This window comes from Octodon degus, unplaced genomic scaffold (assembly GCF_000260255.1).
Source record: "Octodon degus isolate 3935 unplaced genomic scaffold, OctDeg1.0 scaffold00387, whole genome shotgun sequence".
NCBI classification, from domain to species: domain Eukaryota; kingdom Metazoa; phylum Chordata; class Mammalia; order Rodentia; family Octodontidae; genus Octodon; species Octodon degus.
The window spans coordinates 84,204-101,334 of record NW_004524963.1 but is presented as its reverse complement, the minus strand read 5'-3'; positions in this window follow the sequence as shown (position 1 = coordinate 101,334).

The window sequence follows — 17,131 nt, the reverse complement described above, 5'->3', positions numbered from 1 at the left end:
AGCGAGCGGGAGTCGCGGGGCGGGGATGGGACTCAGTGCTGCCCCTGGCGGCAGCGCAGGGAACTGCGGCACGAGGGGGCTCCAGGGGCCGTCCACCTGCGCCCGGCAGGTTAGGTTCCCTGGCCTTGGAGAGTGGGTCGTGTGGACTCGAGGCTGACAGCCTTCCTTGTCCGCAGGAAGGCCCGGCCTTGTGCTGTTACCCTGGGACTTGGCGGCGCCGTTATCTTTTAGGAGCATCTCCACGTCTCCGTGAAGGGTGCTGGTATTTGCGCCGCGTTTTACAAGTCTTGGCCTGTTGCAGCAACGAAAACCTGTCCCTCTGTGTCCTCTCCTGAAAGAACGCCGCCACTTGGGTAAAAGCCCCTTCCCACATTCTTAACTTGTGCAAAAGCATAGCTTCTATCTATGCAATTCCTGAGCGCACAGGCTACTATAGAATGCACTGTAAACCTCCGTGAGGACCCTGCCACTGGCATACAGGACCCCTCTTGTCTGTATCAGAGTGACTCCTGTCTGCTTAAGAACCCCTCCAAACCAGGGATCACCTCCGAGTACATCCAGGCCCTGCCAGTCACTAGGAGGATTCTCCCAGGAACCACTGACGCTGCACAGGTAGATGGGGGGGGGGTGGAGGGGGAGTCCTGACGGGAGCTCGCTGCTGTTGGGGCTGACACCAAGATTCCCAAGCATCCCACTAGGGGGGCTGGTCTGCGCCCTTGCAAGGCCAAGATGAGTGGGAGAAGGAAAGGAGGTCAGCAATCCACCTGCCCCACCTTTAGGTTTGATTCTGGAGTGGTAGAAAAGGGTTGGAGGAAAAAGGGACGATATGATGGTGGTGGTGGAGATGATGGTGGGGGTGACAGGGATATGATGGTGACAGCAATGATAGTGAAGATGTTGATAATGAGGGTGATGGTGATGGTGATGGTTGTAATGAGAGGAGGAGCAGGATGGTACTGGTGCTGATGGCGGTGTGGTGGTGGTGGTGATGAGGGAGACTGGGCAGAGTGAGGATGCTTCCCCATCACACACACACACACACACACACACACACACACACACACTGTCCCTGCCTCAAAGCTTGTCCACCATCTGCAGTGCTGGCTGGAGTTGTGCCCTTCACTCCCTCAAGCAGGTGGCCTGCCTGTGTGGGGCTCAGAGCTTGAGAATACCCTAGGTGAGCAACTGTAGCCATCCTCTGTGACCCTGAGCCAGGGATCCCCAAACTTGGAGTCTTCATTTCCTTGTCTACAAAATGAGGGGGGTAAACATTTTTCACTGCTCAGCGTCCATTGAAAATGCATGAGGATGAGCTGGCATATTAGCTCAGTGGCTTAAGTGGCTGCCTGGCAAGCACAAGGTCCCAAGTTCAATACCTGGTTTCAAAAAACAACAATATCCCCCCCCCCAAAAAAAAAAAAACAACAAAAAGAAAATGTATGTGGGAAGAAGACAGGATCAGCCTGCTCTAAAGGCTCTGGTTTGGATGGTGTCCTGCATCACCCCCCAGGGAGCAGGGCTTGCCAAGAGGAGCAGGATTGCAGGTACCCTGATGTGAGGATAAGGCCCAGGTGCAGGAGCCTAGGGAGCTGTCTGAGGTGCACGAGCCCTCTGCGGCTCCCCTCTACCAGTGGGATCACTCAGCCCTCTCAGCCCACACCTTTGCACGCTCCATCCCCCCCCAGAGGATTAATGTTCAATAGTGGTGACTCGAACAAGCAGGGCCACAGCCCACACTTCATCATCACTGTCTGGCTAGCGTACCCCACATCCCTCAGCCCCGAAGGGAACTCCCCCTCTTCTCCCCATTCACTCTGCCCCCATCTGTCTTCTCTCATGCGTGGCTGGGTCCAGAAGGCAAGGATCCTTAGAGAATGGCTTTAGCTCACACGGCCCAGGCCCACAGCTCCTGTGCTCTCATGTGGGAAACCCACAGAGCCATCTGATGTGAGTTGCTGGCTCAAGCTTTTCCACGCCATTGTCCCATCTGCTCTTCCTGGGGAAAACAAGTGGTTTCTCCTCAGAGGCCCTTGGGTGTTTCCAGGGGTCCACAGCTGAAGTTCCACAGGTGTTGGGGGGCTGGGGTGCCTGTGAACCCCCAAGAAGGGATGGCTCAGACCACGTGGCTGGTGCTTATTTAGCTCCAGACAGCGCCTGCCATATGGGAAGAGGGACCCTGCATTGCCAGATGTTCCAAATTTCCAAGGCAAGACATAAATCTGGGTATTTTTAAACGCAAAATCCCTCAGCTTTTAAATGTTAAAACTAATTCAAACACAAAAAAGTACTGTGTGGGCCAAATAAAATCTGCCCGTGGGTGGCTTAGTGCTGGCTGGTCTGTAAGCCCTGGGTTAGCCAAGTGCTGGCAGTGCTTGGAGGAAGAGGGCCCCACACACGCAAAGCTGAGAAGGAGCAGCCGGAGATGTGGGAGTGAAGCCGGGGAGAGGCAGCCGCGCCGCCCCCACGGTAAGGCCTATGGGCCCGCTCTCCTAGCACAGGCGGCACTTCCTGGGTGAAGGGCTGGGCGAAGCTCCCATGGCTTCAACTCTGGGAGGCCCGCCTGTGTGGTGGAGGAGGGCAGTTGTGTGAGAACCAGGAGCGAAGCCAAGTGCGGGTCCTGCACAGCCGGTCAGCAGCACATGCGGTCGGGGGTGGCGCATCGACCCGCTTGTCTCACATTCATCGGAGTGCCCCTGTGTCCCAGGCACTGCACTGCGTTCTGGGGAATGGAGATGAGAAAGAGAAAAAGTCTCCCCTTGGTGCAACTGACAGTCTGGAGAGGTGAAGGCAGAATGCAGCCCATACTTTCGGGAGAAGAAACAATAGCTGGCGCCTCAGATGTGGTGGGCGGGAGTGGCCGGCCGCTGCTTATAGAAGATGCTGGCGTAGGGGGTAGGAGAGGAGGGATGCTCGGCGATGAGTCTCCCTCCACCAGGGGGCGCTTGAGCGAGGTTGAAATGAAGGAAAGGCTTTTTTTTTTTTTTTTTTTTTAATTTATTTTATGTGTGTATGTGTGTGTGTGTGTGTGTGTGTGTGTGTGTGTGTGGCCAGCTCAGCCCACCAGGGGGCAGGGCTGGCTGGCATGTGGTGCTGGGGGATTGAACCGCGGTCCCTTGTGCTTTGCTAAGCTTGTTCTCAGTAGGTGCTTTAGACCACTGAGCCATCTCCCCAGCCCAGGAAAGGCTTTCTTTTGCCCCCTGTTCACCCTCTGGGATCTCAGCTCTTCACGTCTCAGGCTAGTCATCTCGACCTCATCTACGTCCCCTGGGTGTGGTGTGGGAGGCCTAAGCGAGTGGTCTGGGCAGGGTCCACAGAGTGGGCGCGTAGCTTAGATCAGCTACTTGGACCTGTGGCTATTGATGACAATGACTTGACTACTGCAGTGAACTATCCGCCAAACAGAAGATGAAGTTAATCAGCAGGTACAGATGTCCCCTATTTATGGTGGCGTTCCATCCTGATAGACTCATGGTGTGCTGAAAATCTTGCACGTTAACAATGCACTTAACCAGTACACGTAGGCCCACAGAAGTTGCGTCTTGGCCTGGCCCACCTCAGGGGTGCACAGGCCGCGGGCCTCGGCCCAAAGCTGGGCGGACTATCCCAACATGACCTGGGCCATGTGCAGTGTTAAGCGCCTTGAGTTGCTCATCAAAGGCTCTGTTGAAAAGAAGCAGCAGAATGGCTGTGTGGGAGGTTTCCCACCTTCCACAGTTGAAACACTGTAGGTGGTCATCGGTTGTTGGGGATCAGGCGTAAGCAGGAAAGCACCAGGAAGGATTACGAAGAAGAAGCTACCTAGTGGCAGGTGCCCAACCGTCCTTACTGCCCCTCTTGCTCTCCCTCCTGCCTTTGCTTCTCCTCTTTCTTTTTTTTTTCTTTCTTTCTCTCCTTCCCCCTCTTTTATCAAACTTTTATTGAATGTCTAATATTCAACATAGAGCCTGACAACACAGGTCCTGACAGCTGACCTATGTTGAGTAAGCCCTGGGTAGTTGGCTAGTTTCGCTCACTGAAAGCAAAAGGCAGTGAATCCAGACAAACAGAAAGTGTGCGTGCCACTCATTCACTCATTCTTGTAAATGTTCTTTGAGTGTCTGATAGCAATGAGGCTCTGTGTTGAGCAAGCTCAAGATCTATGAATTAAAAAAGAAAGCCTCTACGGATTCACCCAATCATCTGTGCATTCATTCCATGTCTTTCTTGACAGAAATGTCTGCTAGACAGCCCTTCTTGGCCTTTGGCCTTGGAGATGAACAGAACAGAGTCAAAGCTTTGCTCTAATGACGTTTCGGTGTGGTGGCAAAGAGGCCAGTTAATATGCAGACATGTCCATACAATCAGTGTACCAAGTGGACTGGTGTCACAGCCAGTTTTATGTCAACTTCTGTAAAACTGTTTCTGGTAGTGTCTGTGACAGTTTCCAGGAAGATTAGATTAGGATCAGTGCACTAAGTGGAGAAGGTCGCCCTGCCCAGTGTGGGTGGGCATCGTGCCACTGACTGAGGGCACAGATAGAGCAAAGCGGCAGAGGGCTGGCCACTGCATTCTCTCTGCTTGGCCGGGAGTAGCTGTTTTCTGCCGTAGGACGTGGCAGCGCCTGGTTCTCTGGCCTCGGGGCATGGACTGAGTGGCACAAGAGCTTCCCTGCATCTCCAGATTGAAAGTGGTATACTGGGGGACTTCTTGGCCTCTGTAATTGGGTGGGCCAACTCTCCTGCTAATTCTTCCATGATTTATCTACCTATTTGTCTGCCTTGTCCATCTGTGTGCTTGTCTATCTTTCTGTCCATCTATCCATTCATCCTCTACCCACCCATCTGTCCAGCTACCCACCCATCCATCCATCCATCCATCCATCCATCCATCCATCCATCCACCCATCCATCCAGCTACCCATCCATCCATCCATCCATCCATCCATCCATCCATCCATCCATCTATCCACCCATCCATCCATCCATCCATCCATCCGTCCGTCCGTCCGTCCGTCCATCCATCCATCCATCCATCCATCCATCCATCCATCCATCATGTTAGTCCTGTTTCTTTGGAGGACCTTGACAGACACTGCTGGGTTCATCCACAATGAGACAATAATGCGGCCACGAAAAGTCCTGACTGCAAAGACGAAAGGATGAACAGCAGGGGTTGTGCATCATTGGTGAGGTTCAATGATCAACACAGTAGCAATAATAAGCACATTAGCAAAGGCCCAGCTGTTTCCAGTAGTCTAAATGCACGCCTGCCCTTGCTCCACCAGTACTCTCCGTTGTTCACTCAAGAGAAACAAACATGCACATCCACTCAGTGTGTGCGTGAACAGTCCTAATGGCTTCGTTTGCGGAGCCTCAGGCTAGAAGCAGCCTGTGTGTCCACTGGAAGGGTGGTGGGGATCCGTGGGCTGTCCATATGGTGGGAGGTGACCAAGCATGGACAGGGGCTACCTGACAATGGGTAGTGGCTCAGATGGGTCTCAGAGGCCCTGCGCTGAGCAGTGGGACCCACAAGTGTTGTCCTGGGGACACAGAAGATCTGTGGTGGCAAAAGAGATCAGTGTGCTGGTCACCTCTGGGGGTGGGGCCAGCTGCAGTGAAGAGGCGAGGTTCTGGATGTCGGAAGGATTCGGGATGCAAGGCAACCTGGCCCCAAACGTGCGCACTTTGCTGTACACCAGCTCCACCTGACTGTGTCAAGGCGGTGTCTGCCAATACCAAGGCGAAGCGCAGCAGTGCGCACCTTCTTTGGAAGGGTGCAGGATTGATCAAGGGTGGGCTAGAGGTATGATAAGACAAGGAAAGAAAATATTAATGGTTGACTCCAGGTGGTAGATGTCTAGGTGTTCACTATAAGGTCAATGTCCTTCCCACTTTTTTTGGTATGCTTCAAATTTTCATAATAAAATATTGAAGGAAAAAAGCAGCAAAATAAGCAAGGTAGTAGTGGACAGTAACCCAAGCACAAAGGGAGTCCGTAATAACATGGAGTAAGAGCGAGTGTGTGTGGGGGCCAGACAAATCTCTTGTTCTGGAGAATCCCAAACAGCTTTCGGTGCCCTTGAGGTGCCTGGGTGTGGGTGACAGAGGCCACAGACTGGGATGAGAACAACTCTGAGAAGCCAGGGACGCTGTCTCAGCCACTGTTGACAATGTCAGCCACTCGAGAGTCATGGTGGGCATGGTGTGGACCTCTGTGGCCGGCTTCCCTAAAACCCACAGCCCCCGCTGGGTGAGAGAACATCAGACAGCTGCTCCCGGAGGAGGAGCACCTGGCGAAGAGCCTGGCCTGTCCACAGCACTGCCAACATCATTAAAACAAAGGAGGTCTGAGGACTGGGTGAGCCAAGAGGAGCTTGCAGGCCCCGCGGAGACCAGGATGATAGGTCCAGGTGAGGGGCCACTGGAGAGACACGGACGTGCTCCCCCGCGGGTAGCCCTGTGGGCTCACCAGCTGTGACAAAGCCAGAGGCCTATAGGAGATAACTTCTTTGTCTTCGGGACTTTCTGTCAATCACAAATTTTCTTAAAATTACAATCTTACTTTATAAAAAGCAACACAAAGTTTTAAAAAATAATAGGAGTTTTCAAAAACGAAGGCCGAGCGTCACCATGTAAATAGGACACGGCGCTGTCTTTCCGTACCCTGCCTTCCTCCCCTGCCTTCCAGGCCTCCTTCCAGCCGTGGCTGTGTTCCAGATCTCCCCGCCATTCTGGGGCTTTCCAGTGTCACTCGTCCAGCCCGCCGTCCAGCCCAGAGCCCTCCGCGGCCCCAAAGAGCCCAGGGCCGAGGAGGGCAGGCGATGGTTGTCATCTCCTTTCTTGCCCCTTCCCTCCTCCCGCCTGGTCCAGTTTGTGAGGACAGCGAAGGCCAGGTCATACAGCCTGGTGTCACCCCTCCTGGCTACCACTGTTCCATGTCATGATGGGCAGGGGGCTGGTATAAGGAATGGCGTCTAAAATAATACCCTACTCACTTTTAGAAGGAGAAGAGGCTGAGGCAGAATTTAATTCAGTTTGACCTCTGACTGAAGTATTTACACAGAAGCAGCCTTGCCGAAGTCACCCCATTCCTCACTCCTTCCCCGGCCCTGTCGGAACTTCACGTACACACAGGAGAGAAGAAGACAGATGTACTGTGGAGAACCACTAAGAAGATAGCAATGTACAGTGTATTGACTATCAAAACTGTCCTATTAATCAGCTGTGAAACTGTCTCATTCATATTTATTTCTCAATTAAAAAAAAAAAAAGGAGAAGACAGGGCCCATCCAGGGCAATAAGAGACAATTTGCCCATGCTTAGCCAATAATCCCTCTGCCCGAGACCTCACACCTGTGGGATACAGGGGCATCATATTCCTGCCATGACCCTGCACCTAAAGGATATAGGGGGTGCTATAGTCCTGTCCAGTTTACATAGCAACAAAGAAACTATCAATGCAGGTTGGGGACAAAGAACTGGGCCCTTGTGTCTTCCCAGATGGGGAGGGGATCACATAGGTCGCCAGCTAATTAATAAAAGTTCTGTAATTCCTTCTCATTTGATCTCCTGTGGGCAATATAGCTAATCCTGGCCATTACATTGGCATCTCTGCCCTGTGGGAGCCCTTGGGAAGCCCCCCACCCATTTTGGCTCCATTCTCCAAAGATCCCTCTTTTTGAGTTAATGTGAAATTGTGGTTGGTTTGCCGTCCTTCAGCCAGCACCCAGCAGGAACACACTGTGGGCTCCCAAGGTGGGTGCCTCACTCTTGGTGGTCACCAGGGGTGAGTGGTTACACATGTCCGGCTAAAGGGCGATGTGGTTGAGGGGCGCCCACCTCCAAATTTTCACCCCGGGCACCTCAGCCTTGATTGAGTTTGGACAGGGGGGGTTCACGAGGTGAACCAAGTCCAGTGTGGGCTGTAGGCTTGTCCTCCAGCAGAACACAAGCTAGGAAACAGGAATAGGGAGGCGGCTTTCTCCAGGGGAAAGGGACAGAGGAGTGGATGGAGAGGTAGAAGACGAGGCACGTGGGAAGAAGGAACGTGAGTCCCGCACATGTACCAGCTCCCCTGGATGATGTGACTTTATGCTCTGCTAATAAAAGCAAAAATTAAATAAAAGGAGGTGAGACCCAGGCGTGCGCAGCGGGGTGTCCGCTGCAGACACAGTCCTCAAGCCAAGGGGACCCAGCCAGAGGAGAGGGGCCCTGCCCCACGCCCTCTCATCCTTTTGGCCCCAGGCCTGTGAGAGAATACATTGTGCAAGCCGCTCAGCCTGCGGCCTTTGTTGTGGCAGCCTAGGCCTTATCCTCAGCATGGGGGTGGGGGTGGGGGTGGGGAGGTGGGCTGGAGGCTGCCGCCCAGGGGTGGAGGTGGGGCTGCTGCCTAGGGACGCTGCCGGGCTCCCTAGAGCGCTGCGGCCCAGACCTAGAGTCGAGAAACCCAGGCCAAGGGCCCTCCCACATGCTGACCCCCATGCTGTGAGAAGCCCCAGGCTGCCTGTCCCCCACTGGGCCCGCCAGGCCCCCCACCCCCGCCACCCACCAGGCTATGCCTGTGCTGTGGGACCACACAGCCCATGGCCAAAGGAGGGGGACCCCGCCGGCTGCGGCGGGGGCTGGGTGGGTGCGCCCCAGCGCTCCTCCAGGCTGCGTGCTCTCGGGGTGACGGCAGCAGAAGGCTTTGGAGCGCTCCACGCCGCCGTTCTCCGCGCGGCAGCGAGGCTGTGAAGGCAGCCGGCGGGAGGCAAGGGGCCCCGAGGCCGTGGCTGCTTTTAGCTCCAGCAGGTGAGAGCACAAGCGGCCTGTTTTATATATAGCACGTACAGCAGGCGCGATGCTTTTCCGCTCCTGAAAGGAGGCGGCGTAGCCTGCAGCCCCTGACAGGCCCTGACGCTGCGGGACTGAAGCGCTTTCCCAGACAGCCAGGAGCAGAGCGCCTAGGTCCTAATTTCTGGTCCCCGCCTGCCTTCTCCCTTCGCTCTTTCTGACGCGCTGGCTTCCTCGTCCTGCAGACAGCAGCGAGATCCAGCCATGAGAGGAGACCTGGCTCTGGCGTCCGCGCAAGAGAACCAAGAACGCAAAGCCGGGCTGACTCCGCGCGGGACGAAGCGGGCAGAACCCGAGCCCCAGCAGCAGGGCCCTCTTGCGCCCCCTGGTGGAGTGAGCTGCGCAAGGCGGGACCACCGCGCCAGCCGGACAGCCGGGGCTCGGATGCACCCAACGCAGGGCTGCCTCTTGCCAGCTCTGTAGCTGGTACACGTAGCAAGGGTCATTCGCTTGCCCAAGTGTGGGCAACTGTCAGCCTCACAAGGGCTGGGAGTCAATATGCCCGTACCTGTCAACCGGCCTGGGTGGGCGATGACCCTCGTGCAACAGGGACTGAGGCTGACTGAGCCTGTGGGGCCCCATGTATACCGAGTCCTACAGTATCTATCTTGCTGAGGCTGGCTTTTCTCCCTCCACCTTGTCCTCAAGGTTCATCCATGCTGGACATGTGTCACGACTTCTTTCCTTGTAAGGCTGAGCTATACTGCATGGTGCAGTGTGTTAGTGTTATGGCTTGTGTCTCACGGTCCCCCCAAGTCCTCGTGTGCTCATAGGTGGGGCTTTTCAGGGTCAGGTGGACATAGAGCATGTGATACTGGGCTTAAGAGTGTGCGGCACTAAGTCAGCCCACCGGCTGGAGTTAGCATAGTTCTAGGTGTGGCAGAGTGGATTTGCCGGGGACAGACATTCCTGTCTGCATATGGTGGCACCACCCCAAAGTCTGGTAGCCTCAGTGGGATCAAAGGGAGAGGCAGGCTGCTGCTTGCTGCTTCTGTGCCTCTTGTCTGCTCTGCTCTGGACTGTTTTGCCTCTCTGCTGGCCCCGTCAGGACACCCTGCCTTGGAGCCAGCCAACTAAAGTGTGAGCTAAAAATAATCCTTTCCTCTTTCAATTTTGGGTGTTGGGTACTTTGTCCCACAAACGAGATGAGTAACTACAACAGGCAGAGTTCACTCGAACTGATTATATACTGATGCAACAGATCCCCTAGGTGGGAATGTCACAGAATTGGAAGCACCAGCCTCCCAAAGGCTGCCTATGGAAGCGCCCTCTGTATGCTGGAAAGCCGGGGGATATGCAGCATTCCTGGGAGGGAGACTGTCGCTGCCACCCTAGGACCGAGGTCCAGGAAGCTGAGCCACGAGGCCCGTGTCACACAGCCAGCCATCAGCGCAGCTGAGATTTGAGGACGGGATGTGCAGCCCACAGCCAAACCCTGTAACTCCCAGCTCCACTGAGAGTTTTTAAAAGCAACCATAGTGCTCGCAATGTCCACTCCCACCAGCAACGCAGGAGAGCTCCTTTCCTGCCCGCGTTTGTTGTTGCTTGACTTCTTGGTGGTAGCCACGCTTTCTGGGGTGAGGTGAATTTTTTTTTTTTTTTTTTTGTGTGTGTGTGTGTGTGTGTGTAAATGGGGGTTGAACTCAGGCCCTTGAGCTTGCCAGGCAAGCACTTATTCTACTGAGCCATCTCCCCGGCCCTGAGGTGGAATCTTGATGTTGTTTTAATTTGCATTTCTCTAGTGACCAGAGATGGTGAGCAATTCCTCAGGCATCTATTGGCTCTTTGCAGCATAATTTATAATAGCTCAATCTAGCAGCAGCCTTTATGCCCATCAGCAGATGAACGGATAAAGAAAATGTGTTTGCGTACTGTGGAGAACTACCCTACCACAAAGGAGGATAAACCTGAGTCCTTCGTAGTGTAGGCAAATGGGTGCACCTTGGAACCGTAACGTGGAGTGACGTAAGGAAGACATGCAAGTGTGAATGTTGCCTGGTTTCTCTTACATGAGAAACACAAAATATAAAGAAAAATAGAAGATAATGGCAACTAGGGAGATCGATCTTTCTCAAACAGGAAGGAGACAAGATGGAAGAGGTAGGAGGCAGGAAAGAGAGGGGCATTAAGGGAGAATTGAGCTGTGTCCTGCACACGTGCCACTCCCCGCCAAGGGATGTGACCAGGGTGTACTTCAAGCAGGCATTGATAAAAACAAATCTCCCCTGAGGTCCAGCCTTGTGGGCACAGGCCCAGGAGAATTGTGACATTCACGCAGGGGTTCACAGCCACTCGACCTCCAAGAATACCAGGCAGACAGCAGCCCAGGTGCCATCAGGTAGGAGGGACAGATGGGTCCCACCACTGACATGAACAGGAACACGGTGCGGTGAGTGCAAGGAGCCAGACGGGAGGGCGAAGGATTTGCAGGAAGCAGCAGGAAAGTCAAAAATCAATCCCTAGTGGAAAAAAAGAAAATCAAAACAGTAGTCATCCCAGGACCAGGTTTTATGGAGAAAGTGACACCTGACAACTCCTTCTGGGGCAGGAGCCACATTCTGCCTTCACAAGGACTTGGGTATACAATTGTGAATCACAGCTAAATGTATTGTTCAGATTTGTGCACTTCATGAGTGTTCAAGAACAAGAAAAGAATCGTAGGGAAATTGCTGACGTGGTCAGGCGGGGCATGCTGACGCCTGCAGCTTGGAGATGCAGCCCCCGCTCTCAAGAAGGGTTGGTGGGCGGAAGGACGGACGGGGCGCGGGGCGCGGGGCGCGGGAGGCGGCGGCAGAGATAACACAGGCCGAGCTAAGGAGGGCGTCGAGGCGAACGCACGCAGCTGCGCTGGGAGTCGCTCGCTGGGAGCTTCCTCCGAGTCTTCTTCGTGTCTGGAAAGTTGCATAATGAAGTCCTGAAGGCAAGTGCAGCCTGTGACAGCGTCTCACCCACAGCTTTGGCAGTCTCCTTTAGTCACAAATTCTCCAGGCACCTGGCGAAAAGTGTGTGGGCGTGAGGTTTTATTTAAGGAATCACCTTGGTAGGGAGGCAGGGGCAGAGCCCGGTTGCCGTTTTTGGCTCTGCACGCATTTGCTTATCTGGGGAGAAGTTCCCAGCAGTCTGAGTCTCAATGGAAGCCAGGCTTAGCCTCCTTGTGTGGGAGCCAGGGTCCTGGCTGGCTGTCACCCTGTTCCAGGCAGGGCGGCCCAGGTCCTGGGCTCTGTACTTCTCCAGGGAAGCTGAGGCCGAGGTACCAGAAGCCACCTTGAGGCAGTGGCCAGCAGCTCTTTCCTCCCTGGAAATCAACTCTCCGGCCCCGAGGACTCCATAAGTTGCGGATGCCTAAGCGGCCAGGGAGATAGCTGAGAGGCCTAAGTGCCTGCCTGGCAAGGTCCTGAGTTCAATTCCCAGTACCAGAAACAAACATTGCTGATGCCTTTGTAATATGTGTTCTTGTCAGCCAAAATCAACCAAGTGTTTGAAAAACTGGCGCCTGCCATTTTTTAAAAACCATTTTCTATTTTCTGGAGACAAGGTCTCACTGTTCCCCTGGCTGGCCTCTCAGATTCCTGGGCTCAAGTGATCACCTTGCCTCGGCGATCCCAAGCAGCCTGGGCCACGCACCAGCACTGTGATTGTCTTAGACAACTGTATTTAGATGTCCCAGCACGTCACAAGGCCCATTTTGTTCTTCTTTTTCTGTCTCCCTTGAGACAGTCTCGCTACGCAGTTCAGGCTGGCCTTGAGCTCAGTTGGTGGCCCAGGCTGGTCTCGAGCTTGCAATGATCCTCCTGCTGGGATTATAGGCATGTACTGCCATGTCACGTAGCCCACTCTTTTCCAGTGCACTCTTCAGTGTCCCTTGCATGTTCTCAGTGCCATGCCACTGTCACTGTGATCAGAGCAGGGTGCATTCATCACCTGAGAAGAAAATCCCCGCAGCACTCGCTGCCAGTTTCTCATCCACTGTCCCCTCACCCTGGCCCCAGAAGACCATGTTTGAACTTCCTGCCCCTCTGGATTGGCATATGCGCTGCCCTGTATAGCCATCTGCATGGGATCTACTCATAGATCCCTTACCCAATGTCCCTCTGCCTCTCCTCCCACCCCACCCTCTGCTCTCCCATGATGCCGGCTTCTTGAGGTCCCAAGGAGAGTGGGGTCCTGGGGTGCATGCCTTTCTGTGCTTGGCTTATTCCATTTAGCAAACCTCCCTCCAGGTGCAGCCGGGTCAGCAAAATGACAGGCCACCTTCTGTCCCGAGGATGAGCCACAGGGCGCCGTTTCCGTCTCCACTCATCCAGGGATGGACAGACACCGGGCTGCTGTGAATGGCGATGTGGTGAGTGTGAGTGCAGGCTGCATTTGCCTTCAGTGACATCCCCATGAGTTCATGTTCTCTAAAACAAAAGAAGAATTTTAGGATCAAATGGAGGTTAAGAGCAGAATATTTATTGAGGAAAGAAAGTTTCTGTCTGAGAGAGGGACAGAAGGAGGACCCAAGTGGCTTACCCAGAAAGCTGTCTCTTCCAGGTATTTTTATAGGGCAAAACCGCGTGGGTCTAAGGTTGGGAAAATGGGAACTCACTTGGGAGGGCATGAGGTGGGACAAAGCTGTGGTCACCAAATGAGATTACACGCACCACTGCTCAGGTAAAACTGATTAAATCCAGGACCAAATGGAGAAGCGAGTCATGTAGCAAGCGGGCATGAATATAGAACAGGAGTACCTATATTGGAGTTGCTATTGAGGAGTTTCTATATCACGTCCTCAGCGTGATAAGCATCAATCCTGGATGCTTATCTTTAGGGAGGTCAGCATTTGTTCCATCTTTGGTCTTTAGGTCTGGCCCACAGCAGGAGCGTCTGTCCCTCTTGAAGTTGTAAGGTATCCTGTCTTCTGTGTCGTCTCCTTCGAGGGCCCAGCCCTGTTTGACTGCCTATAGAATTTCTATCTAACTCAGCTGGATTGCCGGAGCACAGGCAGGAATTGTAATGAAAGCATTTCTAGGTGCTGGGGTGCAAGCGGATTTCAACAAACTTAAGTCGGGTCTAACAGGGAGGCTGAGACAGCATCTGCATTGAGCAAAGTCACAAGGTTGTAGTGACAACTCCTGTGTCACCTTTTCATTGCCTTCCACTGTGGAGTCCAGCAGGGTCCCTCAGATGTCTCAGGCAGGGCGGCTGCTCGTGTCTGGCCTGGGCTGTGTTTAAACCTCTGTGGGAGGGCAAAGCTCAGGGAAAGACTCCAATTAGTTCCCCAGCACTGGGCCTCCCCTGTTACAGCACTCAGCAGACCCCTGAGTGCACGGCCTTAGTACCCACCCTGGTGCTGGTGGCACCATATTCAGGATTGTGCAGGACAGACATGCTTTGCCTACATCCCAGGGGCAGTGTGTGTGTGTGTGTGTGTGTGTGTGCGTGCGTGCGTGCGTGAGAGAGAGAGAGAGAGAGAGAGAGAGAGAGAGAGGTTCAGCTGGGGGGTTCACACCCTCTACTACAACTTGACAAGGGAGAGTTCTTCGTACTAGAAGCCCTAACATGCACAGGGCGTGCAAGTGTGCATTGCTGAGTGAGAGGCCAACCTGCGGAAGCTGCAGGGTGTCTGAGCCCACACTTGTGACAGCCTGGAAAGGACGAGCTCTGGGGACCAGAGAGAGCGGTGGCAACTGAGGTGAGTGTGGGGGAGGAAGTGTGCAGAGATGGCCCAGGGGCCTCTAGGGCAGGGACAGTGACACTGGACTGGTGACACTTGCCTCATGCTTTGTGTCTAGATGGCCTCCCAGAGCCTCCCTCAGGAGTTCTCGAAGGTGGCTGATTATAGTGCAGTGCTGGGATTGAGGGTGCTGGGACGGGCTAGGCGTGGCTGGGTCAGTCCACTGACTGGATTGGCGCCGCCCTAATCCCGGTAGACTGGACAGCATACAAGGGACAGAAAAAGCTTGTCTACTCTTTTTCTCTGCTTTTGCTGTCTTCTGCCCGCATGAACTGTGGTCCCTGTGCCGTGCCACCCTGCCTTGGAGCCCCTGACCACGGACGCTGCCCTCCACGAACTGTGGGCTAGTTAACCTTTCTCCCTTTAGCTTTGGATGTTGGGTGTTCTGTCTCAGCATGATAAAACGAAGACACCAGCCGTGGCATGTGTGCCCAAGCCCATGGCATGTGTAGCCCCAGGGTAGGTCTGATGCAAGCTGTGGCTCTGCGTGATGATGGTGTCACTGTGGACTCACCATTGTGACAAGTCACTCTCCAGCTGCTCAGCGGGAGAGTGTGGGTGTGGGGCTGCAGAGCACACACAACATCTTTCTTCTGTCCTCTTTAACTGGCTTCGGGCCAGAAAACTGCTCTAAGGAAAGGTCTGCTAAGGAAGTCAGTTTCCTGCCTCCTGCGCTGCGCACACCTGGGCTGTGAGCTTCTTGGTTTGGGGCACAGTCTGTCCTGCGCATGAAGACCTTCTGGGTACCAGGGCCGCCCCTCTTCTCTGAGGTGACAGATGTGTCGCAGACACTGCCTAACACTGTACGGGAGACCCTCACACGGCCACTGCTGACTGGTAATTACTCAGGGACGCCACTGTAATTACCCAGCTGGATCTGGGGGAGCCGGCACAGTTCGCCAGTTGGTGCCTGAGCCCAGGCCCTGACTCCTTCCAAGATGCCGGTGACTCTGCCAAATCCCAGAGTCTGGTCACAGTGATGTGGCCTTGAATAGAAACCCGACCATATGGCCTGGGTGATGGTTATTTACTGAAAGGTGTGTGCTGCCCTCCTGTGTTTTGGCCTTTCTTCCACGTGCCAAGGGACGTATAACTCAGTTCCTGTCTCACATAGAAAGGACTTCCAGTGTAAGGGAGGAGAGGAGAGGTTAAGGCACCGTGGATCCCGGTGGAATGCAAGAGCCAGCAGGAACTCGGGCAAGTGAGCAGGAGGACGTCAGGAGTGGGATGGAGGCGCCCGTGTCAGTGGGGCACCACACAACTCACCTTCCCTCACCCTGCCACCTGTCCTCGGGGCTCCCTGCAGACCCCAGGACTCCACTCACCCTCACCTCATCCCAATACCTTTCGGGGACTGTGAGCAGTTCAGAGAAACTGCCAGGGAAGGCCAGGCACACACAGCAGAGCAGAGGGCCCCGTGTGCTGTGGGTACCCTACAACATTAGACAGTCCGGCAGGAGCAAGTCCTGTGCATTTCCTTCCCTTCTCCTGCTTTCCCTTCCCCTTTCCCCTCCCCATATTCCCCCCTCCTTCCCCTCCTCCTCTCCCACCCTTGCTCTGACTTCCTGTCTGTCCTGGACAGAGAAGACTGGAGCTAGGGACGGTTCATCTCCCTTGTCCAAGACAGAACTCCAAGCGACATCACTAGAAAAAGGATCTTCAGGAAAGAGAAAGAAAGAGACTGAACTGTATTTCTCAAGGGCAGGCGAGGTCCCTGACAGGGCAGCCGGCTGGACTGCGGAAGGTCCCTGTTTGGTCCCTTTCTGGGGGGTCACAGAGCACCAGGCGGGGGGCTCGTGTCCCTTTGTGTAAGGACCGAGCTCAAGAGCCTCTGAAAGTGTGCAGGGGCACCCTGCGGAGGACCAAGGAATCCTGCAGAATGAAACCCTCCAGCGCCTGGGTCAGGAGGCCAAATTCACTTTGGCGGGGAGCATCTGGGCGGCCGCAAGAGTGGGCCCAAGGGCGGCTGCTCTGGACGGGAGGCGGGGTCGGGGCGCACTGGGGAAGCCGACCTTCATCCTGCCTCTGCCCCGGCGACCGGGACACCAAGGTGACCGGGCTGGCTCGGGATGGACCCGGCAGGCCTCTGGCGCGAGGGGCCCACGAGGCGGAGATTCCTGACCCGGGGTGCGGCGGGGCTGCGCGCTCCCTCCCCGCTAAACTGAGGCAAGGTTTTCTACACAGCGGGTCTCGCTGCAAGCTTCGTGCCTACTTCAGATCCTCGCCCACCATGAGTTAGCGGAAGCAGCCGGCATGGACGCCTTCGCAGAGAGCAAGAGGCCACTCTCGGGCTTGGGGAGGACACGGCCCAGCTACGGCGTGTCCTGACCCCGCTCTTTGCGGACAGGCAGCCGCTGCCCTGCGAGTCACGTTCACGGGCTGCTGGCCCGGCCTCTCCCCGGTGGCGCCGTCCAAGTCCTTAGGCTCCCCGCAGGTCGACGGGGACAGTGGCACCCCAAGTGCCTGTATGGGTCTGTGGGAGGTGTCCCTTGCTTTCTTTTTCCTAAAAGTCCTTTTTCTAAAGATGTCCCAATAACATTACTCTCCTTTCCCCCTTTTCCTTTCTGTTTTAGCTCCATAAATTGTACGTTCAGCAATATATCCT